The sequence below is a fragment of the Protopterus annectens genome, chromosome 3.part0 (genome assembly GCF_019279795.1).
Source record: "Protopterus annectens isolate FY-2018-M chromosome 3.part0, PAN1.0, whole genome shotgun sequence".
Lineage (NCBI taxonomy): Eukaryota > Metazoa > Chordata > Ceratodontiformes > Protopteridae > Protopterus > Protopterus annectens.
In genome coordinates this window covers 1,160,561,526-1,160,587,309 of record NC_056731.1, presented here as the reverse complement: position 1 = coordinate 1,160,587,309, position 25,784 = coordinate 1,160,561,526, and positions in this window count along the sequence as shown.

Here is a 25,784-nt window from a genome sequence, read left to right as displayed (position 1 = left end):
ATATCTACATCTCTCACACACTGTGTTTGTCTGCTCTAAAATTGAATAGTTGTCAGTGAACAAGAGGCAGTTGCTACACTGCCTTGGGATGCCCGTATCCACTAGGTCAGAAACAGAGATGACACAGAAGTGCCTAATCAGTATAACAGATCCATAATAGATGGGAAGGAATGGGGAAAGTCACTTAAAGGTCTAAGTGAGAGCGTTTAGTAGTATACTGTTGGATGACCTCCAGTGGTGCTGCCCTGTGCACAAACTGGGAGCTCTTTGAGCAGTTATGAACAGTGGGAGATTATGAAGATTGTTTTCTTACAGAGGATTTTAAACTGGAGAGGTTTGCTTATGTACAAGGGAAGGGGTAGTTATACCAGCAGAATGAAAGACTTTTACACAGTTAAGCCCTCGGGCCAATCAGATAAACACACAGTAAGCCTTCCACCAGCAGTTCCCAACTCACATGGGTTGAATCAGCACTCTGCTCTGACCAGAGTGCAGAATAAAACCCTTTGGAAGCTGGCTGGCTGTTATATCCTGGGCAGGATATAACCCATATATGACCAATGAAAGCCGAAGCAGAACTGCAGAAAAGCAATGGTCTAAGTACCGTGCCCTTCAGAGCCTTCCTGCCCCTGAAGAGTCCTCTTCTTGTGTGCTTTCAAGGACTGATGGTCAGCTAGAATTTCTCCATTGCTAGACTGATAATTTCCTTGAAAACTTCCACAATTTAATTTTTGATTACAATCTGTTTCATGCTATTTCATTTTTTATTTTTCTTGGACAGTCATGGTTTTTCAGTCAGTTGAAAGAATGTGCTTATGTTTTTCACTTTGGTGTGAAACATTTTTAAAGTAATGTTTTATTATTTTTTTGTGGAAAAAATTGTGTTTAGGGGCTGGGAGAAGTATATGTTGTGCTTTTTATTTTGTGTTGTGGTGAAAACACTTACTTTTTAATACTTACCTTTTAACTGACTACTATTGACAGCTGTACCAGAATTTCAGGCTTCTTTCGTGACTTTACCATGGAGCTACTTACCTGTTCCTCAGGTCTTCTTTCCTCCAACCACAGAAAGAAGAAAATCACCAGACAGTCTTCGCCACATGAGCAGTCTATGAATTTGCCACAGCGCAGATGTGTGTCTCTGCTGTGCCATTTCTGGCTCATCAGACCAATCATTTTCTTCCTTGGTTTCTTCTGCTGCAGTCCCTTCAATCACCACCAACTATGGGTAATACATGTCTTCTGCATCTGTTGGAGTGCCCTTAGTGGGCGTAGGACAGCTACTCTTGTTGGTCTCAGAGGAAAGAGTAGGTAATGCTTCTTTGAATAGCTGGATTGGGATGCCTATTTCCTGGTATGATATCCCTGACATGAATCAGTCAGCTTCAATGGAAATTCCTGTAAAAAGAAGTAGAAAGTTAAACATTTATCTTCCCATGTCTCAATTTCTTTTGATAGAGATGATTTATTTGGCTTAGCTCAGGGTGTGCCCTCTCATTCTGGTTTTATTGGTAAATAAAAAATAAATTCTTCTTTTTCTGAAATTTCCCGGTGTGATGAACAGGGAACTAACTGTGATGGAACATCTTCTATTTTTTTCTCCTTAGTAAACTGATTCTGATTCAGGGGAAAGTGTTTCTTCTGATTGTCCTTTGGAAGATTTTCTTTTCTGAAACCATATCTGGAATGAACCAATTATTTAATTGGGAACATGAAGACATTCTAGTATCTTTTAAAATATATAATTTAGTACAATAAGAATTTTTTAGAATCATTCCTGTTCCTCCTGGTCTCTAGATTTGAAGGATGGTATTATTACAGCTTGTAGCATGCCTGACAGCCAGCCTGCAGCCCCTAAGAAGGCATATAGATTTATAAAGTTCCTTAGTTTTACAGTTTTTTTTTTATTTTCTAACCCAGATCTGACCCTTCAGTGCTTTTCTTGGCAAATGCTAAACATTCTATAAATGCTATTCCCTACAGCTGTGGTAATGATGGAAATGTCTTTGATGAAGTTGGGAGAAAGGATAGACTTTTGTCGCCTTTATATTCAGATTTCTTAATTGTCAACCTCACATTAAAGGTTTTGCTTCATTCATTTGAGAAAATGAAGAACATTGTAGCTACATTTCCTTCTTTTGAAGAAAAATATTATCTGAATACACTGATTGCTTCTACATATTAAGTGAGCAAACACTCTTGGAAGTGTGCTTATGACTCAACTGCTGTCTCATCCAGAGAAGCTGTTACTGGTACTATGTGATGGTTTACATGGTTACATTCACAACATTTACCTGAGGATGTTAAAGCTGCAATTTCAAATGCCCATTTGGATGGGGGGGTTATATTTGACCATCTATTGTTTCAGTTCTGAAAAAGTGTGATGAATGAGGAAAATTGCTTCAAGGGGTCACTCAGATTTTTTAGTCTTCCTTCTCCAACATTATTAAAGGATTTTTACTTTCTTCATGACCTTTTTATTATAAGCAAAATAAGCAGACCCAGCAGTATTCTGGCATGAAGATGTGCAAAAAACAATGGTGAAAAGGCTCCAAGAAAGAAAAGAGGAGCTTTCCAGAATCCGGGACAGCCCAAAGAGTCATAAGACTATCATTAGACTGTTACACAACCTTCCCACCCTGCCTAGCCTTTAAGTCTTCCCCAAAAATCTGGCTCTCCATTTATCTCTTTGGGGTCTGAGAATCATTTATTATTGGTACAGATGGCAGTGGGAGTCCCTCCTTTCTTTTCATGGGATTCTTCCTCATCCTTCAGATCAGCCCCCCCCCCAGACATTCAGAATTTGCTACTAGGAAATCACATATTAATAAATGCAAAAGATTTTCTAGTCTGTGCCAAAATAAGAAATAGGACCTTTTGAAGGCTAATATTTCTCTGGATCTACAATATTTGTGTAACTTTTTATCCTCTGGCCTTTCTTAATTCTCTATCAAGGTTCATTTGTTGGACATTTCAGCATGTCTTCTTGTGAATCCCCATCTTTAGAAAGGGGTTTTGCAAACCTGCTCACCTAGAAAATAGGTGAGTTTTCATTGAGATCTTCATTTTGTTAGGAAAAAAATAACTCTTGTTCCATTTGAACCAGCTCATCTGGCTGATTTGAGGTTCATAACATGGAAAACAGTTTTGTTGATTGCTCTGACTTCTGTAAGAAGAGTGCCTGAGTTGCACGCTCTAATGGATGGCCAGCCTTATCTTATTTTTCCCTAAAGGAAGTGTTTCATTAAGAATTAATCCATTATTTATGTCTAAACTGATATCCAATTTTACTTTAAGCCAAGCTATCTATCTCTCTGTCTTCTTTCCATAAACTAAAAATGAGGGAGAAAGGATTTTTCATACACTGGATAGCCACAGACAACTCAAGATACTATCCTGATAGGAATAAAACTTTCAGAAATTGAATCTACATAGACTCAATGCCTATGATGCAAGAGGGACATTCTTGAAAATGTCAAGATATGACATTGACCTATAACCTGCACAAAATATGACATTGACCCAAAGCTTGTGAGTAGCACAAGGCCAATACTTGTATAAAGCTGAAAGATCTTCATGGGTTACAAAACCCTCTACAGCATCTTTGGGAAACATACATTGTGAATAAATGGGACAGAAATATCAAGCACCAGGTATAGCAAGGAGGCTTTTCCATTATTGGATGGAGGGTCAGAGTACAGAGATTCAAAATCAACAAGCAAAAGAGAGTACTACTGCTAGAACTGAATTAATCCTCAAGTCTTGGTGAGTACCTCCGTGAGGTGGACCCTGTTTTTACAAAATCTCACCTAGGTGACACTGATATATAGATTGTATTTTGTATAGCATGTATCATGGATAGAAGTAGGTTAAAAAATAAACAAAAAAGACATCTGGGTGCATTAAGTCCCAGGATAAAAAGTGCCCAATCTAAGTAGGTGTACTGGTACCAATAATGGAAAAAATGACAGTTTATAATCCTCAAGGCACAGAACCATTCCTACAATGGGGTTAGGCTAGGCTCAGGGGGATGCCCCCCCCCATTGTAGAAGGAAGTAGTTGCCTACAAAAACCTGACGGGCCAAAAAATGAACCATAAAGATGATAGTGTGGACTACTGAGGATAAGAAAGAAAGAAAGAATGTAATGTTATTGCTATACAAGAATCCCAGAATTTCCAGATAGAAGATATACAAAAAGATTAACAGATAAATTAGAGGAAAGAAACATACTTGCGCAAGAAGAACTGTCAAAAGCTTCAAATGCAAATTTGTGTTCATTAATACAACCGATTCATGAAAAACCTCATACAGACCAAGAAACCTTGGGCTACTTGGAAAAAGAAATGACATAGGAAGTGTGAAAATATAAAAAACAAAAATCCAGAGATTTTTGAAAGGTATGAAAAAGAAACATGGACATGGGAAATATACAGAAATCTGATATGGTGCAATATTTATGCAAAGGAGAAGGCCAAACAAATTAATACAAAAAAAAAAAAAAAAAAAAAAAAAAAACACAGCTCCAAAGATATTTGAAGAGAAATACAGGAAAGGCTCCCAGAAATGGAAAATTTCACAGTACAAAAAATTTGATCAAAAAGGAGAAAATGTAGAATAGAAGATTAGTAAAACAGGAGTTAAACAAATAGAAGCTGAAGTTATGGAATACTTGCAAAGTGAAGGATTTAGTCTAACACAGGTTATATCACAGCATGATAGAATAATGAGTCTCCGAAGTAAGGAGAAACTGGAGGAGCAGGACATTATCTGAAGAAGCAATATCCACATGGGAAAGAGAAAGAGATTTAATATTTATTTAAAGGAGAAAGCAAAACTAATCAATACAAAAAGAGCAGCACCAAGGAGATTTGAAGAGAAATATAGGCAAAGGCATCCAGATATAGAAAATTTTACAATACAAAAAATAAGAAAACAAAGGGGGAAGTAGAAAAGAGGATTTGTAATAGAGATGTTAAAGAAATATAAACTGAAGTTATGGATTACCTGTTAAGTGAAGGATTTAGTGTATAAAATCCAACTCTGGTAACATCACAGCATGATAGAACAATGAGTCCCCAAATTAAGGAGAAATAGGTAGAACTGGAAGTGTATGATCACTTGCCATATGAAGATACTTTGAACCCTTCAGTAGGATACCAGTACAATAGTTCAGCTGGAGTTGAATGGCAAGGGATGGAGCAGGAAACAGTGGCAACTCTCATGCAATCCATTTTGTGGAGTTATAGACCTTTAAGTTCCCATATAAAACAGCAATGGAAGACACAGGATAAAGCTAAGACAATGTCACAGGACAATGTTCTGGAACTTTCTGTAGAATGCCCACAGGAAATGGAAAGCCAAGAATGTGCCATTAGTTTAGAAGAAAATGATCTAAGGGAAGGGTTGCTTGATATGGATAGACATATTAAGATAAATGAAAGAAATAGATTACAGAAAGTCAATAAGACCCCAAATGTTAGAAGTTTGATAAAACAAATGAAGACAGTAATCAAGATTATTCACAGAAACTCATGTGATATAAAAAAAGTTAATAGGATATATTACTAGGCAGCAAAATTAATAACGGATGAAGTCTTACCACAGAAACATAAGGCAACAGGAGAAACAAAGGGAATAAATCAAATGCCATCATGGACGTATCAAATAGAGAAAAGCATAAAGCAATTAAGGCAAGAGTTGTCACTGTCAGGAGAGTACAGAAGAGGGAACAGATCCACAAAAAATACTCAGAAAGATAGACGTGATAAAAGCAAGGCCCAATATCAAAACAGACCAGGATCTATTATACACTATTGTAAATAATAAACTAAAGATATCACCACACTGAGAAAAACCTAGAAGATATGCAGATGTAGAATGCCCACAGGAAATGGAAAGCCAAGAATGTGCCATTAGTTTAGAAGAAAATGATCTAAGGGAAGGGTTGCTTGATATGGATAGACATATTAAGTAAAAAATAAGCAATTCATTGATGACCCCCCTCAGAAAAAATATAGAGAATTGAGAAACAAGGCAAAAGGAATGGAACCACCACCAAAAATGAAGAAATGTACATATTTTGTAGGAATATTTATGAAGACCCTGTGAAAAATAATAAAGATGCTGAATGACTAGAAGTAAAAGAAACAGTAAGATGTGTAAAAGTACAGGATATAAAATGGGATGAAGTAACAGCCAGAGAAAATGAAACAAAATAAAGAATATCTTCTTACTGAAAAAAACAGGCCCAGATGCAGTACTTAACTTCTGGCTAAAAGTATTAACATCTTTTCACGAAGATTTACTCCTGGATAAGAAATGCTTATATGCACAGCCTGAACAGACACCAACCTGGTTAACAACAGGAAAATGATAGTCTTTCCTAAGCGTGAACCCGCAAGCTATCCTAGAAACTACAAACAGATAACTTCACTTCTGATGATGTATAAACTATATACTTGAATTGATCCTGATAGAGTTTATAGTCATTTAGAAGAAAACTCAATCATGGCAATAGAACAAACGGGTAATAAAAAAAGTCATATGGAATAAAGGATTATTTGTTGTTAAATAAAATCACAAACAGAGAATTGTAAAAAGGTGAATAATCTAAGTATGGCATGAACAGACTACAAAAAAGCATTTGACAGCATCCCATATTCCTGGATAAAGTACTGCTTACAGATGTATAAGATATACATCTACATTGATTGATTACATTACAGTGACCAAGAAACAGTGGCAAACCACTTTGCAATTAAGCCACATCAAAAGGCAAATTATTATCCCAGGGATACAAATTCAAAGGGGGGTGTTCCAGGGTGACTCATTGTCACCGCTGCTCTTTTGTCTTGCCCTTAACCCATTAAGCCATCTACTTAACAGATTAGGCCATGGTTACAATTTGGCTCCCAGAAAATAAAGTGTAAAGACTTCTCATCTTCTTTTTGTGAATGATTTAAAACTGTATAGTTCATCAGAAGAGGAAATGAAAGTAAAACTGCAAGCGGTCATTACTTGCTCAGATGATATACGAATGACATTTGGTACTGATAAATGTGTGAAAGCAACCTTTAAACCAGGAAAGCTGCAGCACCAAGAAAATATCCATCTGGGATAGAAATGTGATATAAGAACTTGAGCAGGAGGGAATATATAAATATCTGGGAATTGATGAAAGAGCAACAATAAAACATGAAAAAATACAAACAAAACTTAATTAGGAATATTTTAGAAGACTAATCAATACTGAAAAAAGCCCAAACGACATCTAAGAACAATGTCCAAGCTCAAACCAGTTTATTCTTTCTGCTCTAACTTTCAGTTGTGAGGTGACTGACTGGCCCCAAAAGTTAATGGATAAGTTGGACAAGAAATAAAAAAAAAATGCTTCAAGTTTATTAAATGATATATAAAAATCACTGTATTCCAAGATGATATATTCCCCATTCTGAAGCAGGTATGGGCTTCCTCAAAATTGACTATATGTATAGATCTGCAATCCTCACAAGATCCAAATATAGTGAAAGTTTTAAAATGTGAGGAGAACAAGTCTACCATGACTTTCCTGTTTAGTTTAGCAGAAGCATATCGGTATTAAGTGGGAATGGAAATAACACATGAAGTAAACAAAAATCAGGCAGCAACGGAATGTGCCAAATAACAAAAGAAAGACTATAATGGAGAAAATAAGACATGAGGAAAAGTCATAAATATAGTAGCAAGTACAGAAATCTCCTGGAACAGCCTCATGTCGATCAAGATCTGACATAGGAATGGTTAAGGAAAGCTAAATTTAGACCAAAAGATGAAAGGTTAGTATTAGTGGCCTAGGATAGTGGACTATGTACACTTTGGTTTACATAGTCCATTGAACATTTCAGAGAAACAGACAGATGTCGATTTTGTAAAACAGAACTGGCAACAGTCGCACACCTTGTTGCTGATGCACTAATGGCAGACAGCCTGTATACTGAAAGACATAATGATGTGGCAAGACCGTTGCATTAGGGATTAAGCAAACATTACAATACTGAGGTAGCTGAGAATGACTAGATACATATCGACAAAGTATTATAAAAATGATGATGTTTATATCACATGGGATGGGATTACCCATTGCTAACAGTTCCAAAAAATAGATGTGAGAAAACCAGATATAGTAGTTCATGAAAAGAAGACAAAAGGAGCATTGATCATTGAAATTGCTTCACCCAGTTATTATAATGTCTTATGTACAGAGAGACACAACGTCATAAAATACCAGGATATGCAGGCAGAAAAAGTTTCAATGTGGAAGAAGGATACCCAGACATTTCCAACAGTAGCAGGATCAACGGCTGTCATAAAAAAGAATTTACAATCTTATTTAGATATGTTACTGATACATGTAATTCTTCATGAATTGCAGAAAGTCGCAGTTCCGGGCACATTGCAGGTGCTGTGAAAAACACTTTTGGCTAACATCAAAGATTGAAACAATATTAATTTCATGAACTTTAATCACACTTTGACTTAGGAATGGAGTTCATTCCTGTTCATGGTATTAGAAACCCAAAAGACTTGAAGAAATTAAACAAAGAGTGAATAAATGGGACAGAAATATCAGACAATAGGTATAGCAGGGAGGCTTTTTCATTTTAAATGAACTCTGATAGCTAGACATTTACATACATGTTTTTGTACCTCTTTCTCCTTTGTCAATGGTTGGAATAGTTTTACATGCCAGGGAATATCAAGAATTATAAAGCCACTTGTAGGAACAATTGCTAGTCTTGTGTCATAGCAGATATTGTTCAATATATGCAATGTTTCCAGTTCTATGTTGAAAAATCTTTTAGTAAACCCTCTATCAGAATATATGAGCACAAATATGGAGTGACAAAGCAAATGGTAAGCAATGTTTCTTTCAGACACAGGTTTCTGTGTCTTTCCTTTGGCTGCATTGTCCACAAAATCCATAGCAATCCTCCTAGGAGTGACATTATTCAGTCTCAGAGAAGAAACAAAAAAAAAATCTGTTGTGGTAAATTTGGTTCAATACCTACTGCCCCAAGGCAAAATGAAATAAACTACTATAGGGCCTCCCTCACGTCTGTCTTTTACTTTATGCTTATGACATAGAGCCTAGTTTCATAAGAGTTGTTCTCAGTTTAAGTCTGCCCTTGTTCCAAAAGCTTTACTTTCTGCATAAGCGACTTACTTCGGTGTAAGGCCTGTCTATAAACAAGCTGACAAAGGGGACCAGATTCCAAAACACCTGCTCTCAGTGTAAGTAGTCACTTACACTGACAGCAAGTCTTTTGGAATCAGGCCCATGGTCTTATTTCACTCAAACCTGTCCTTCATGGCCATACAACAGCAGCTACAAACTGACTTCCTTTCTCTTATCAAATGGCTGAATAATAAAAAGCTAACTCTGAGCACTTCCTAAACTAAAACATTGATGTTTGCTACCTCCTCTAAATCACAGATTTCTCAATCATTTCTGATCCATGACCATTTTGACAACCCAACTAACCAAGTTATCTCCTTCAAATACTTTGGTATGTGGCTTGATCCCATGCTGAACTTTCACATTCACTTTGAAAAAATACAATTAAAATAAATTCCCTTCAATTCTAATCCTATAAAATGTCCCTCTTTTTCTCCAGGCTAACCAGGAATGCCACAGGCAAAGGCATTCTACTAGCCTATCTTGACTATGGACTTCCTCTGTTTAAGTAACTCTATCTGCCATTTCATTGCCTTCTCCCCAAGAAATTAGTATTATTGTATCACACTTAATAAAGCCAATTGGCTACCTGTCCAACAACATGCCAATCTGCTTCTTGTATCCCAACTCTAGAAGCTCCTCACAAAACACTCCTGTCCTTCTTGTCTCCTTCTTCTTCTTCAGATGATCCCCCCAAGTTGCAATCTAAGAAGCATTAACAACTCTGGCCTACTTCTTCAATGTTGCAGAACCAGACTTCATTGCACTAACCATGCCTTCTCTATCCTAGGCTCTAAACTCTGAGAATCCCTCCCTATTAATCTGTAAGACCTCACACTGTACCCATCATTTCATGCTCAGCTTAAAGATCATCTCAAGTTTGAATACATTTGGAAATGCTTTCCCTCTGGATACATCAACTAATCTCCTACTCTCCTCTTCACCAGTCAGGCACCTTTATCTTCCTCACATTAATTCCCTACATTAGTATGTGACATCTCTTCCACATTTTTATATTTTATATAGTTAATTTCTGTGTATCCTTGCCTTCCTATTGCTGACTGTAACACTTTGTGCTCTATCGCTTCATTAATTCTATCTGTTCTTCTTCTGCTTTCTTTACTCTAACCATCCCTTCCTCTTGTCCCTTGTTCTGTGTATATTATTATTATTATTATTATTATTAGTAGTAGTAGTAGTATTACTGTTATTGATTCAATTCTGTCTATTTTGTTTCTATTCATAATGTTAACTTGCTTGTCTGTTTGCCATTTATATTTGCCCGGGCTTACACTGAAATGCGACCATTTGGATCAATGCTCTACCTCTCTTACAAAATGAAATCCTGGTAGATTCTACAGCAAATTATTTTACATTTTGGACTTTAAACTTAACATTAAAGACTCTGATTTCCTCATGGCTATATGTTCCTTCAGTACTCCAGTAACAGTGATTTCAACATTGTATCTTTTATATTTAGAGTTTGACTACAGTTTTTCCAGTACTCTTGACTGTACTTGAATGCTATTCTTTATGATAGGGCTTTGATGTGCCTTTCATGGGGGTAGCCTCTACACTAAGCTGTCTTTTTATTTTATTAAGTTCTTAGTTTTTTTTATTTTGTTGTTTTGCTTTCTTTATACTCATTGCTCTTTATGTAATGGCACATGTTTTGGTTTATCTTTATGTTAATTTTTAGTGTTAGTCCCTTGTTGTTACAGCCGTGTTCCCCTGTTATTGTTTCTCAGCCCCAGCATTAACCAGATACCCATGCCTCTCTCCTGGTTGGTCAAATAGTTATAGTATCTTACGCTTGTTGGTTGATTTATGATTCATTAGTTAGTTCAGGCACACTAATTGGTAAACCTTGATAATAATTTCAATACTGGCTGAATTAAAATCACATCCCATCTCACGTTCTGCCCCCAGTGCTGGAATTAGACCCAAGGATATTCGCCTTTTGGTTAGTCAGCCGCGGTGGTGCAGTGGCTTGTGCTGCTGCCTCACACCAAGAGGTTCTCTGGAACACTTTTTGGCTGGAGCACCTTCTGTGCAGAGTCAAAATGTCCTTCCTGTGTTCAAGTGAGTTTTAAAGACATGCAGGTAGGTGGGAGTGTGTGTGTGTGTGTGTGTGTGTGTGTGTGTGTGTGTGTGTGTGTGTGTGTGTGTGTGTGTGTGTGTGTGTGTGTGTGTGTGTGTGCGCCTTCTGTGAAGGCTGGGTGCCGGGCTGGCAACTTGACACCGTAAAAACTCCACTGCCAAGCAATCTGTGGATGGTTATCTGTTGTGGTGACCCCTAACGGGAGAAGCCGAAAGACATTTGCTATTCTCCCTTTGGTTGGTTGTTTTTAGTCTATTTTGCTTAACTACTTTGATTGGTCCATTTAAATGTACTGGTCATTAGCTTATTTTTTTGTGATAATGTGGAAAGCATAACCTCAAGGGCCCATGGTCCTTTTGATGATATGGTCCAATGAAGTCTTGACTGGAAATGAAAGCACCTGCTGCTGAATATAACTAATGAAAACAGTAAGGTCTGATGAACCACTGGCTTGCTTTCAACTTTACTTTTGTTAATAATATAGTCGTTTCTTGAATGTTATGGCAACTGTGATTATTTTGTTTCTGTTTTTATAACCAAGAAAAATACATGCAAATACTATATGCTCCAGCAGTGAATCATAGATATGATTCTTCTCTGAATTTGTGCATTAATATTTAGTGCATTTGAAGTTTAACTGACTTCACTGTGGCTGTTTTATTTCTTGATGCTTTGTCTGTGATACCTATACAACAATGCCATAACTAAAGAGCAACTTGTTCTGGTCTACATGCCTTAAGTACATACATAATATAAAAAAATAAAAATAAATAATATACACAAGGGAAAATGAGACTTCTGAATTACTGCTTCTGCTATTCTACATGTCTTCCTCTCTTAAAGGTATAATCACATTTCACTGATCTATCTGAGTAACTTATCTAACTAATTTGCATATAACTTTCCTTGGTTGTCCTTATTTTTTTGATACATAATTGATCTTTTATATATTTAACTTTCTGTTTGGAATATATTCATTTTCATAATCTCAGTAGCTGTCTCCATTTGTCTTTGTTAATATTATAGGTTCATAGGTTGGTACAAGGCTATTGGCCCAAGGGCCTATACAAGCCTAGCCATAACAATTCCTGGCTATTTCTTCCCACAGTATTTATGTCCCTGGACCCCTGTCTAGTAGAGTGACTGACATGATCCCCGGGGTGAATTTCCTATCTCCCATCCAGTCATCAAGGTTCTTTTGAAGAGGGCCAAAGAGGCGCTCTGCTTGACATATATTGGCAGTCTATTCCAGAGTCTGGGGAGTCTCTGGGTCAGGAACCTATCCCTCCAGCATATTTTGTTCATTGTGATGACAAGGTTTAGATTCCTGGAGCATGTGGTTCTGAGGGATTGGGATTTCTTTAAGTGTAGCATGTCCAACAGCTCTGGGTTTGACATGGCCTTGTATGTTAAGCAGAGATCGCCTCTGAGTAGATGATATGCAACAGAGTATAGGTGGAGTTTTTTTAGATGGTCAGCATAGGGCATCTGCTTTAGGCCTGTGATTCTTTTAGTGAGGTATTTCTGTGGCCTTTCCAGTTGTTGCAGATGTCTTGAGAGGTACATACCAAATGGGGCGTTGTATTCTATAATGGGTCTAATGAGGGATGAGTACAGTGGGACAATGACCTCCTTTTTTCTGGATGAAAAGCCCTTAGTGATGAGGTGTGCCACATAGAAGGATTTCTTGACTGTTGTGGTGATGTGGTTATCGAATGTGAGACCACAGTCCACCAGTGTCCCTAAGTCTCTTATCACACTTTCAGTGTTTAGTGTACTGTCACCTATGTGGTAATTCATGGGTACATGTTTTTTTCCCAAAGGGGATAACTATACATTTCTTGGCATTGAGCTTGAGCCCATGGCTCTGGCACCAAGCATCTGTTTCTTTAAGGCCCTTTTGTAGACTATCCACATCATTTGGAGATTCAATAATGGCTCCCAGTTTGCAGTCATCTGTGAACTTTGTTAGCCAGAGTCTGTTAGTGTTGGCCTGTACTTCAGAGAAGTAGATGCCAAACAAGAGAGGTCCCAGGACTGAACCCTGGGGTACTTCACTTGTCACTTGTCTGGAGCTGGATTTGGAGTCAGCTACTTTAACAGTGTGGGTTCTGTCAGTAAGCCAGTGGGCAATCCATTGAATGATGTAGGGATTAATGCCCTGCTTAGTAAGTTTATCTATGATTCCAGAGTGGGGGATGGTGTCAAAGGCCTTGGCGAGGTCCAGATAGGTTGTGTGGACCACCTTACCCTTGTCCACGGCTCTGGAGACTGATTCAAAGAAGTCAATCAGGTTCAGGAGACAAGATTGGCCCTTCACAAACCCAAACTGCATGTGGTCCAGTGTTTGAAGGTTGCCAATGTCTTTGCTTGTAAGTTACATGATAATACGATCCATGGCCTTGCAGATCAGGCTCATCAGACTGATGGAGCGGTAGTTCCCAGGATCCATGTTGGATCCCCCCTTGTGGAGTGGGATAACTGTAGCTGTGCACCACTCAGTGGGAACAAAGCCTGAGGTGAGGCTATGATTAAACATGACACTTAGGTGAGGTGCCAGTTAATTTTGTAGTTCATGTAGTACACAGCCTGGGATGTCGTCTGATCCCATGGAAACTGGATTCTTAGCTTTGGAGAGTGCATGTTTTACCTGTGTGGCCATTATTACCAGAATTTGGCAATCTTTCAGTATTGAGATGGGCCCTTTAGGGGGTGAGGGGGGAGGGGGGTTTGTACGGAATCGATCTGCCAGGATGTTGGCAATATCCTTGGGATCAGTATATTTAATGCCATTCTGTTGTAGCTCAGAGCAGATCTGAGCATTGCCATTTAGATTCTTGACATAGCTATAGAATGCCTTGTGGTTGTCTTTGGAATCTTTGCAAGTTTTATTTTCGTAACTAGCTTTGGAGGATTTTATGAGGGATCTCAGTTTCTTACTGAGGCTGGTAAGGGAGTTTTTTTGCATCCTGGGATTTTCCTCTTTTCTGCAACAGTTTCTTCCTTTTATTGTAAAGTTTGTTTATGGCAAGGGACCACCAGATTGGCTTCCTTTTTTTGGAGGAGAGTGTCTTGGTTCGATTGGGGAATGCATGATTCATGCATGAGTGGATGTGCCCATACAGTGCCTTAGTGTAGGATTCAGCAGTCGAACTTTCAGTTCCCATCTGCATTGGTGTCATAAAGTTTGCCACTTCTGACTTGAGTAGCATGAAGTTGGCTTTGGAAATTTTTTTTATGGAGGTTTCCTTACTGGGGGGTGAGGGTGGGATGTGGACGTCAAGGGTGATTAGCTTATGGTCAGACCTGACCAACGAGGGGGTGACCATAGGTGTGGAGCATCGATTTCCCATGTTGGTAATGACCAGGTCTAGGATATTGGAGCCCCTGGTGGGATTAAGGATTAGTTGATCCAGGGCGTTAGAATTTATGAATTCCAAGAACTGTTGGGCAAAGGTGTTGGTACATGAGTAGTTTTTCCAGTTAATGGCAGGGTAGTTGAAATCACCCAGTATTAGGGTGTTTGGTTGTATCTTAATATTTTCCAGTATGTTTAGAAAAGTGTAGTGAGAATCATGGATTGCAGTCTTACCTAGTGTTAGTTGCACCTGGAGAATTTCAGACGCATTGTGTTGGGAAACTAGCCTGGTGTTGTGAATATCCTTGGTGAATAGGGACACTCCTCCACATTTAGTGTTTCGGTCCTGGTTTGGTCGCCGAAAAATGTGATAAGAGTTGTAGCCTGGTATTGCAGGGGTGCTCTCTGGAGCCTTGAACCAGGTCTCAGTTACTGCACAGATGTCGATGTTCTCCATGTTTAGGAGTGCCTCATGAGAGTGCATTTTGAGGTTTAGACTTCTAACATTGTGTAGCATTACCTTCAGATTTTGCATGCTTGTACCTGTTACGATGGTGGTTTTGTCCTTTGAACTTTGCCTAAAAAAGGCACTATAGGGGTGGCAAGAGCCTCAGCCATAACCTGAATCCCAGGGGCGACAGGTGCAGACCATCTCTGGCAAAGCATTGTGGTCTGTCGATCATGTCATCCCAGGCAGACAGATACTGGATCCCCTATGAATGACACCAGAAAACTAGTCAATTGTTGAACTCAATCATTTTGTCCTTATACTGTGGTATCATTCTAGGCAAAGGCAGGATGCTACTCAGGGCTCGGGTCATACCTGCCTGGGCCACATGATCCAAGAGCTCTTTCATGTTTCTTTTCATGTAGTCCAGGGAGGTACATCTCAAGTCATTCACTCCAACATGAACAATGACAGAGTCATATTTGTACTTGTTGTGGAGTGATTTGAGTGCATGTGTTATATGGTGGATCCTGGCACCCGAAAGGTAGCTGACTGCAATTCCCTCCTTGTTCAGCCTGGTGAGTGGGACATCAGTGTGCCTGACTATAGAGTCACCTATGACTAAAGTGTTGAGTAAGTTGTCTTGCCTTAGGGGCTGTTGTTGGGTGGCACACTAGTGTTGTGAGCTACGTGACACTTTGTGATTGGTGTTTGTTGGCTTTTCAGCTTCGGAGGTCCTTGTTGCTTGGCCAGGTTACTGTTAAGGGCCTCCACATATGTGGGTTTAGTGTTGCTATGTGTAGGTGTTGGTGGTGTGTGTTTAGAAGGGATCTGTGTTGCTTGATGTGTAGTGTGGGTGTTAACCTTCTCCTCCTGACTCTCTAGCACAATCTTGGGTGGAAAGAGCTTTGCTTCCAGTTTGGCTAAGTAAGTGCATCTCTCGCAGGTAGTAGTGTTGGGTGGTAGGAGGAGAGGGTTGTCTGTGTACATGAGGCAATTACTGCATTGCCCCAGTATGCCCAGATTCACCAGGTGGATAGGAGAAATCACCGGAAGCTGATCCTTGGACATGCCTGGTTTGGTGCTTTTTTTTTTTTATAAAGTACAAGAGCTATTTTCCCTTACCTTAGCAAGGTACTTTGCAATTATAGGCTGCTTAGTGCCTACAGTTAATTTCTCCTTATTAACAAGGAGAGTTGAGTGCTTGTATCAGTTTAAGATTTCCTAGTGCTTTCCAGCAGGTTTTAAAGCAAGTGCTAGTCAGAGGGATGCTTAAAGGTAAGATGAAAAAAAAAGGTTTATCCTAAACACTGCAGTGTGCAATAGAGGAGTTAGATGTGAAAGTAGGTAACTTAAGTTTTACCTGTCTAAAAAGTTAAGTTTTAGTGGAGAGTCACTATTTTTAAAACAGCAAATTGAAAGGGGGTGGTTGCTTTTGTATTCTGGTACTATGAAATATAGTAGGATGGCCAATAAATTTAAATAGTTGAAGGGGAGTGATTTTACAAAATGATAATTTTGTGCTTACTTACAAAAGCCAGTAAAAACAGAGAGGAAATGAGATATATGGTCAAATTAACATAAGGGGAAGGCAACTAGAAAGAGAGTGGTGTTTAAGAACACTACCGTAACCGGGTGGGAGGGTGAGGAAAAAAAATTCTGTCTGACTCACAAGAGACAGAGCTGGGGTCTCTTTTCAAGTTTTAATATGCAGTTAAAAGCAGAATACAAGTAAAACACAAGGTAAATAAAACAAATCACAGTATTCAAAATAGAAAAAAGGCAAGAAAGTAATACAACAAATAAAAAGCAAACTAACCTTTCCCTCAAAGCAAAGTGTAGCAGAGTCTGGGTGAGCTTTTCTAGTAACAATAATATATAACAACAATATAACCTTAAAATTTTGGAATCTAGTTTGTTCATGAAGTGACTTTTTTTTTAGTTTATGCTTCGCTAGACAAACTTAAGTATGTGAATTATATTGTAGTACTTCTCTTGTTTACTCATAATTTTCTTCTGTGGTAGTAACTTTATAGTCATTGAACATTCACTATTCAACACCTGCATTCTTTATGAGTTTCCCCACTTTCCCAAGGCTTCCATTAGTCTACTTCTCAGTGACATTTCATCCTCTTTTCCCTGCACTATGCTTCTCTTCCAGGAGACTTCAGCCATATCTGCATGTGTTTTGTAAGACATAACATCATTTTTATTGCCTATACTTTCTTTAAGCTCCTCTATTTTTTTTTTCTAACCTGAAAACTCAAAACCATGAATCCCAGAACATTGAAAAAACATAGGAATCCATCACGTACTATATTTCACCACAACTACATACAGAAACAAATAAAAAACAAACCGTATTACACTTCAAATATAAGCAGGGGGTGTAACCTCCCCTGCACCACCTGCTACTTAAATATATAAAGTCCGAGATCGCACTACACTACACTAAGCTGTGTTATGTTGTAGTATAACAAGTAAGAAGGGAATATGAAACTTTGGTAAGTATCGGAGAAATATATAGTAATGTGTAATGTTTTAGCAGTCAAGTAGTGTTTCTAAGAGAAGTTTGAGGATAGTTTTATTACAATTTAAAGATGCAGTCATGAAACGCGGAATGGTATGTTTGGATCTCGTAGTTGATATATTTAAGTAGCCGGGGGGGTGTGTGAGGTGCAGCCCCCGACATGGGGTTACAGGGGTCTTGCACTCCTGCTTATAGTTGGAGAAGTGTAATATGGTTTGTTTTTATTTGTTCTGTATATAGTTGTGCTGGCATATGTTATTTTCAATGTTATGGGATTCAAGGTTTTGAATTTTCAAGATTTTGGTCCCAATGTTTTGAATTTCAATGTTATGGGCTTTCAGTCTTCTAAAGTGAATATATATGTGTGTATATATATATATATATATATATATATATATATATGTGTGTGTGTGTGTGGTTTTTTTTGCAACTACTTGTTGAAACATTAGTTACACAGAAAGAGACAGTTCCAAGTATTAACCACGGTGTTTATATTTGCAGTTCATCCATTCAGTGCTTTTTGGTCACATCTAATTCTTACAGTGACCACATGAACAGCCAACAGCATCCACAAAGTTAACTAAGAAACTATTGAGCAGAAGTATGTTCCACACTTTTCTTCCATATCACACACACACACACACACACACACACACACACACACACACACACACACACACACACACACACACACACACTGCACATATATTTATAGACAATTCAGAACTACCCATTTACCTACTGTATGTATTGAGAAACAAAAGTACCCTAAAAGCCCATGTGAACATTGGCAGGACATGCAGGTTCCACAAAGAAGGCACCCCAGCCAGGAACCAAACCAGGAAACCTCCTGCTACTAAGCAACAAGGCTGCTCACTGCATCACTTTCCAAGCCCAAAATCTGCAATACAGTAATACAGATAATGTATTGTAAAGCATAGATTTATGGGAAGCACTGCAGAGCTTCTAGTGTATGCTCCTTTCTAGCAACAGATAAATATGGTACCTAAATCTATCCAATGCCTTTTACTAAACTAGAAACTTGGGATTCCATAGTATCTGAGATGAAAGTGTTACAGTTTATAACTGTATCTTATTCTTGGCAATCACTGACTTCATAAATCCTGCATTCTGACATGACTACTGGCCAATTTGTTTTAACCACATAGGTTCATAGGTTCATACTAGGCTATCTGCCCTGGGGCAATTATAAGCCTAGCCCGATTCTGTATGGCTTATGCCACCCCTTGATTTGAGTATACTGTGCCCTTTTTAAGGTTTAGTTTACTGTGCCTCTGTCTAATAGTGACACGGGAGTAATCCCTGGGACAAACCTACAATCCCCCATCCACTTATCGAGATTCTTCTTGAAGAGATTCAGTGAGGTGCTATGCCTCACATGAACTGGAATTCTATTCCAGAGCGAAGGGAGTCTCTGGGTTATGAACCTGTCCCTCCAGCAAGTTCTATTTATTTCTGTGCTGAGGTTCAAGTCCCTCGAGCGTGTGGCTCTAAGGGATTTAGATTTACTGAGGTGGAGCATGTCCATTAATTCTGGATTTGACATAGCTTTGTATGTCAGGCATAGATCGCCTCGAAGTAGGTGGTATGCAACTGAGTAGAGCTGGAGTTTTTTAACCGAGCAGCATATGGCATCTGTTTGAGACCCTTGATCCTCTTGGTGAGATACTTTTGGGGTCTTTCTAATTGCTGCAGGTGTCGGGTAAGGTACATCCCAAAAGGGGCATTGTATTCTATGATGGGCCTGATGAGGGATGAATAAAGGCACGATTACCTCTCTTGATCTAGATGTGAAACCCTTCGTGATGAGGTGGGCTATGTAGAAGGTCTTACTAACCACTTTGGCAATGTGGTTTTCAAAGGAGAGATTGCTATCAACTTGGGTCCCCAGGTCCCTAATAACTTTCTCTGTACTTAATGGGTTTCCGCCTATGTGGTAATTTGTGGGCACATTGTTTTTGCCAAAGGGTATGACTATACATTTTTGGCATTTAGCTTTAAACCATGGCGCTGGCACCAGTTATCTGTCTCTGTGAGACCTTTTGAAGGATGTTTGTGTCAGCTGGAGAGTTGATTATGGCGCCCAGTTTGCAGTCGTCTGCGAACTTGGTGAGCCATAGTCCTCCCACGTTTGCCTGTACCTCGGAAAAGTATATACCGAACAAGAGTGGTCCCAGGACAGAACCCTGTGGGATGCCACTTGTGACCGGTTTCGAGTCTGACATGGCTCCAGCAACTCTTACTCTGTGGGTTCTGTCTTTGAGCCAGTTTGCGACCCATCTTGTGACATAGGGGTTTATATTTAAGCTGTATAGCTTATCTATGATGCCCGAGTGGGGTATTGTGTCGAATGCCTTTGCAAGGTCCAGATAGGCTGTGTGGACTAGCTTCCCCTCATCTATGGCTTTGGTGACTGTTTCAAAGAAGTCAAACAGGTTCAAAAGGCAGGATCTGCCCTTGACAAAGCCGAACTGGGTAGGATCTAGTGTTTGTAGGTCCCCAATGTCTTTGTTTATGAGCTCCATGATGATCCTCTCCATAGCCTTGCAGACTAAGCTAGTCAGGCTTATGGGGCGATAGTTTCCAGGGTCCGTAGAGGCTCCACCTTTGTGGAGTGGGACCACTGTTGCTGTACGCCATTCTGTGGGCACATATCCTGTAGTGAGGCTGAGATTGTATAGCTGTTTTATTTGAGGGATTAGTTCCTCTTGTAGTTCATGTAGAACGCAACCTGGGACGTCATCTGGTCCCATGGAAGCAGTGTTTTTTGCTTTAGAGAGGGCAGCCTTCACCTGAGCATCTGAGATGTTTGGGAGGCAGCCCTCTGCCGGGATAGATACTTGCTCTTTTGGGGGGGAGGGGGGAGTTTGCACTGAACCTGTCTGCCAGGATATTGGCGATGTCTGTGGGTTCAGTGTATTTTTTGTCGTTTAGAATCAACTCAGAACAAGTCTGGGAGTTGCATCCCAGGTTTCTAACATAACTGAAAAAAGCCTTATGGTTGTCTTTGGTGTCCTGTGCAATTTTTCTCTCGAAGCTGGCCTTGGAGGATTTTATGAGGGATCGTAATTTTTTGCTAGTACTGATCAGAGATGCCTTCCCTATTAGGGATTTTGCTCTATCATGTAGTAGCTTCCTCCTTCTGTTGTACAGTTTATTTATGGCAGGGGTCCACCAGACTGGATGCCTGCCTTTGGATGATTGGGTCTTGGTTTTGTTTGGGATAGCATGATCCATGCATTCCTGGAGATGTCCGTAGAATGCATTTATATAGGATTCTGCAGTTTGGGCTGTAGTTTCCACTGGCCCTGGGGCCTTGAAGGATTCCACTTCGGTTTTGAGAAGTGAGAAGTTCGCTTTGAGAAGTTTTTCACTGTGGTTTTCTGGGCTGGGGTGGGGTCGGGATGTGGACATCCAGTGAAATTAATTTATGGTCTGATCTTACCAATGAGGGATATACTTCTGGTGTGGAGCATAGAGTCCCCATGTTGGTAATGATCAGGTCTAGTATGTTGTCCCCTCTTGTGGGAGTGGTGACTAGTTGTTCCATAGCATTTGAGTTTATAATTTCCAGGAATCTTTGGGCTAAGGTGCTGGGGCTTGAGTAGTGCTTCCAGTCAATGTTTGGGTAGTTGAAGTTGCCCAATATAATGGTGTTCGGAGAGATCTTCATGTTCTCCAATGTTTTCAGGAAAGCCGAATGGGATTCCTGACTTTGAGAGGGTGGTCTGTAGGATGCTATAAACTGAAAAGCAGTCTTGCCCACTGTTAGTTGCACATGGATGGTCTCCGATACTTCATGCAATGCCACTAACCTGGAGGTGTGGATATCCTTGATAAATATGGAAACTCCCCCTCCTTTTGTGGTTCGGTCCGGGTTTTGGGGCCGAAAAGCATGATATGAGGTATAGCCTGGTAGTGCTGGGGTGCTCTCTGGAGCCTTGAACCAGGTTTCTGTCACTACACAGATATCGATGTTCTCCATACTGAGGAGAGCTTCGAGTGTGTGTATCTTGAGGTTAAGACTTCTGGCGTTTAGCAGCATTACCCTTAGTTTCTTGTTCCTTGTGCTGTCTATGGGGGTGGGTTTGACTTTTGAGCCTTGCCTAAAAAAGGAACTATGGGGGTGGCAAGAGCCTTTGCCAATATCTGAAAGCCCAGTGGTGACAGGTGCAAGCCGTCCCTAGCGAAGCAACGTGGCTTGTCGAGCATGTCATCCCAGGCTGACAGACACTGGATCCCCTTTGAATGACACCAAAATTTTAGCCAATTGTTAAAATCGATCATTTTGTCTTTGTACTGTGGCATCATTCTAGGTGAGGGTAAGATACTGCTCAAGGTCAGGGTCATACCAGCCTGGGCTACATGATCAGAGAGCTCCTCTATGTCTCTTTTCATGTAGTCCAGGGAGGTACGTCTCAGGTCATTCACACCAGCATGTACAATGACTGAGTCATATTTATATTTGCTTTGGAGTGACCTTGCGTTATGTGTCAGATCCTAGCACCCGACAGGCAGCTCACTGTGACCTTCTCTTTATTCAGCCTGGTGAGCGGGACGTCAGTGTGTCTGACAATAGAGTCACCTATAACAAGAGTATCAGGTGTGACCATAAGACCATCGGGCATATAAAATGCATAGCTCAGCAGCAATGGCGGAGAAAAAGAAATCAGGATAATTAGTCTGAGTCATACATTGTTCAAGTGTAGAATAAAAGAAGCATCTCCAGAGGCCACATGGGAAGGATTGCTAACAGCCTTAACACTTTTAGCTAAACACTATATCAGACTGGTGGGGTGTTAGATAAAGTACATTATGCTGGCTCTGTTCTGGAATCCCATGAAGCCATGCAGCTCTTGGTAGATGCACCATCTCTGCCTCCCCCCAAAAAACACAAATTATAAATCAGTTATTTACACATTCATATTCTCTACAATGAAACAGTATTTGTGTGCATCTTAAACTCACTTTTGGCATGTTGTAACCTTTAAATCCAGGTTGACTGTATGGTATTTTGTAACCTCTTACCGATGATAATCTACTTCTCAATTAATTTGCTTCACGTTTATTCTATATAATACACTATAACATATGTGCTCAATGTGCCCAGTAATATATCATTTATCAAACATACACAAATTTACTATGATGGAACTGCTACTTGTAAGCCATTGTATTTATAGTATGAAAGAAGAATTTGCTATACAAAATTAAAACAGAGGAATTTTGAACTTACTAAAATATAGTCCAAAATTGTTCTATTTTAGTTTTGTGTAACAATGAGTCCTCATTTCATTAATTAGGTAAGCCCACTGGACACACACTCCCTTTTCAGGGGCAACCCAGGTATAACATCTGGTTAATTGACTTGCTCAAGGTCACAAACTAAGCAAATGAGGGCTGAAGGAACCAAACCTTGTACCACAGGAACTGCATCTCACATCTTTAACTGTCTGTGCTCTTTCTCCAGACTCACTGCAGCCTTGTACCACAAAGATAGTCCTTTCATTTTCCAGTTTATACATTTATTCATTTTAATGTACAGTTGCAGTTGATATATAATAAAAACTTACTTATAACATGGGTAATCTGATCTGGAGGTGGTACAAAAATAAAATAGTCTAGTAATGAGGGATAGGTCTGTCTTCAAGCAAATGGACCATTTGTGCCTTATTACTACCAAAACTCATTGGATATGGGTACATCTTTAGGTCATCTGGGACCAGTAGGAACTCTCCTTTCCATAAATATATCATCTGATAACCTCTGTCAAGCCTGTTTTACAATGCTTTGGTGTGCCATCTAGGCATTATGAAGTGTAGGCTGAATTTTTAATGCCTTTCTTACCTTCAAACCAATTCCAGCAAGAGCATTTTTTTTTTGCTCTTCTTTTTTATTTTTTACTAATTTCCCATTTTTTGAAACTGTTTAAACGTGCCCTTTAAGTGCAGATATTTCCCCTAATGAGTCTTTCTAACTCATGTTGCTCTGTCAGCTTACGAAACATATCAGAAATGTGACATCTTGTTGTCTAACGTTTTGATCCATCTGAAAATGCAACGTGACTTTTTTGAAATGGATGTTGTTAAACGTGTATTTACTTTGTTTTTAGGGGGTTTAAATATAGAGAGTCTAAGAGTACATCACCTTGGAGTTAATATAGGTGGAGGTGTAAGGCTCCAAGGGGTTTGACTCACTCTGCATGCAGATTGTATAGTTTCTGAAGATTGACCTAGTTACTGCTTTATTATTATTACTATTGCTATTACTATTACTGTTACTGTTACTATTACTATTACTATTATTATTATTACTATTACTATTACTGTTACTGTTACTGTTACTATTACTATTACTATTACTGTTACTGTTACTGTTACTGTTACTATTACTATTACTATTACTATTACTATTACTATTACTATTACTATTACTGTTACTGTTACTGTTACTATTACTATTACTATTATTATTACTGTTACTGTTACTGTTACTATTACTATTACTATTACTATTACTATTACTATTACTATTACTGTTACTGTTACTGTTACTATTACTATTACTATTACTACCATTGCTACTATTATTCTCCAGGCCTCATCAACATTTTAAAGGTACTGGCTTCATCATTAATAAGAGAGAAACTAGATTTACCAGTTTCTTCTTTCATTTTTCTCATATGAAGCTTTCCTGCTCACTTTTCTTTTCTGGATTTAACCATGAAGTGGTTAAAGAGGATCTAATCCTGACATCATTATTCTCATTTTAGTTAGCTCTTGAGACATAAAGGGATAAAAGCCCTAACTGTGGTCTAGGCAGTTAGCTGCTTGGATACTTGATGGTGCTGGTAGGGTGGATGGGAATGCCCCTTCCTTGGGGTGAGGGCAGGACAGAGCACTACACTTACAGACATCATCCATCAGATCAGAGACAGCATTGTAGTGGGTATCCTGGGAGCAAGCTTATGGCTCAGAATATCATCATCTACTGGTAACCCTCATTAGAAAATGCATGGTAGCTCACTTATGGGGGATGGGCATTGTGCCTTTTCCATGCTGATGCGGATATTCTGCCCTCAACCCTGAGGTAGGGTTTGGGGCTTACAGAAAAATGCTTTTATTGCCTGGAAGCATGGCAAGAGTATAAATTAATCAAATTGAATAATGGCCCCTACAGATAGTTCTTGTTATCCAGGATCTGTGAATTTCTTCCATTAGAGACCGTGTGGGCTCAGGCCTGATGTTCAACAGTCAGAGAGGTAAAGCAACTAGGAAAAAAAAAATCTTTCTTGTTATGCATTCCATGCTTTTTTTTCTTCATCCAGGTAAAACAGATTTGTTATGTGATATTTTAGGGTCTATATTAGAACACCAAACTTTCAAAATTTTGAGTGTTCTAATATCGCCCCATTTTCAGCGAACACTGAAAATATTGAAGAAACAGAAAACCAATTTTTTTCCTAGGGAAAGAATTTGGTTGTCCGTTTCTGTTGCTTCTGTATTTTCAGTGCTGTGGTGGAAAGTTACGGGTCGGGTTCAGGTAAGTGTGCGATTGTGTGGACGTGAGGGTTAGGGTGGGGCAGGTGAGTTAGGGTTAGGGCATGGGTGAGGTGACTGTGCAATAGTGACGGACCTTAGGGTTAGGGTTTGGGTTAAGGTAAGTGGATAGTTAGTGGTGTATGTATAGTTTAGTGTAGGGTTAGGTGTAAGAGTTTAGGTGTATGTGTGTGGATTGCTGTTTGGTGTGCTTGTGTTGTGTGTATGTGTTTTGGAACAGAGAATTTTTTCCCTAGGAAAAAAATTTGCTCTTCTGTATGTTCGATGTTTCAAATTTTTGATTACTAGGGCTCGATATTAGAACACTCAAAATTTTGAAAGTTCGGTGTTCTAATATAGACTCATATTTTAGATATTAGTGTGGATCAGCTTAGAGATCTAAGTCATACTGTTCCATTTTTGCTGTATGCAACAGACTTGTGTAAGATGGTGTGTTTATATGTCTCAGCTGTCTAGATGTTCATAGAATGTCCAAATTTTAGTCTCATGTTTGGTCTGTTCCTCATAAAATATGTGGTATTCTGGCAAATCATTAGGGATTGATGTCAATA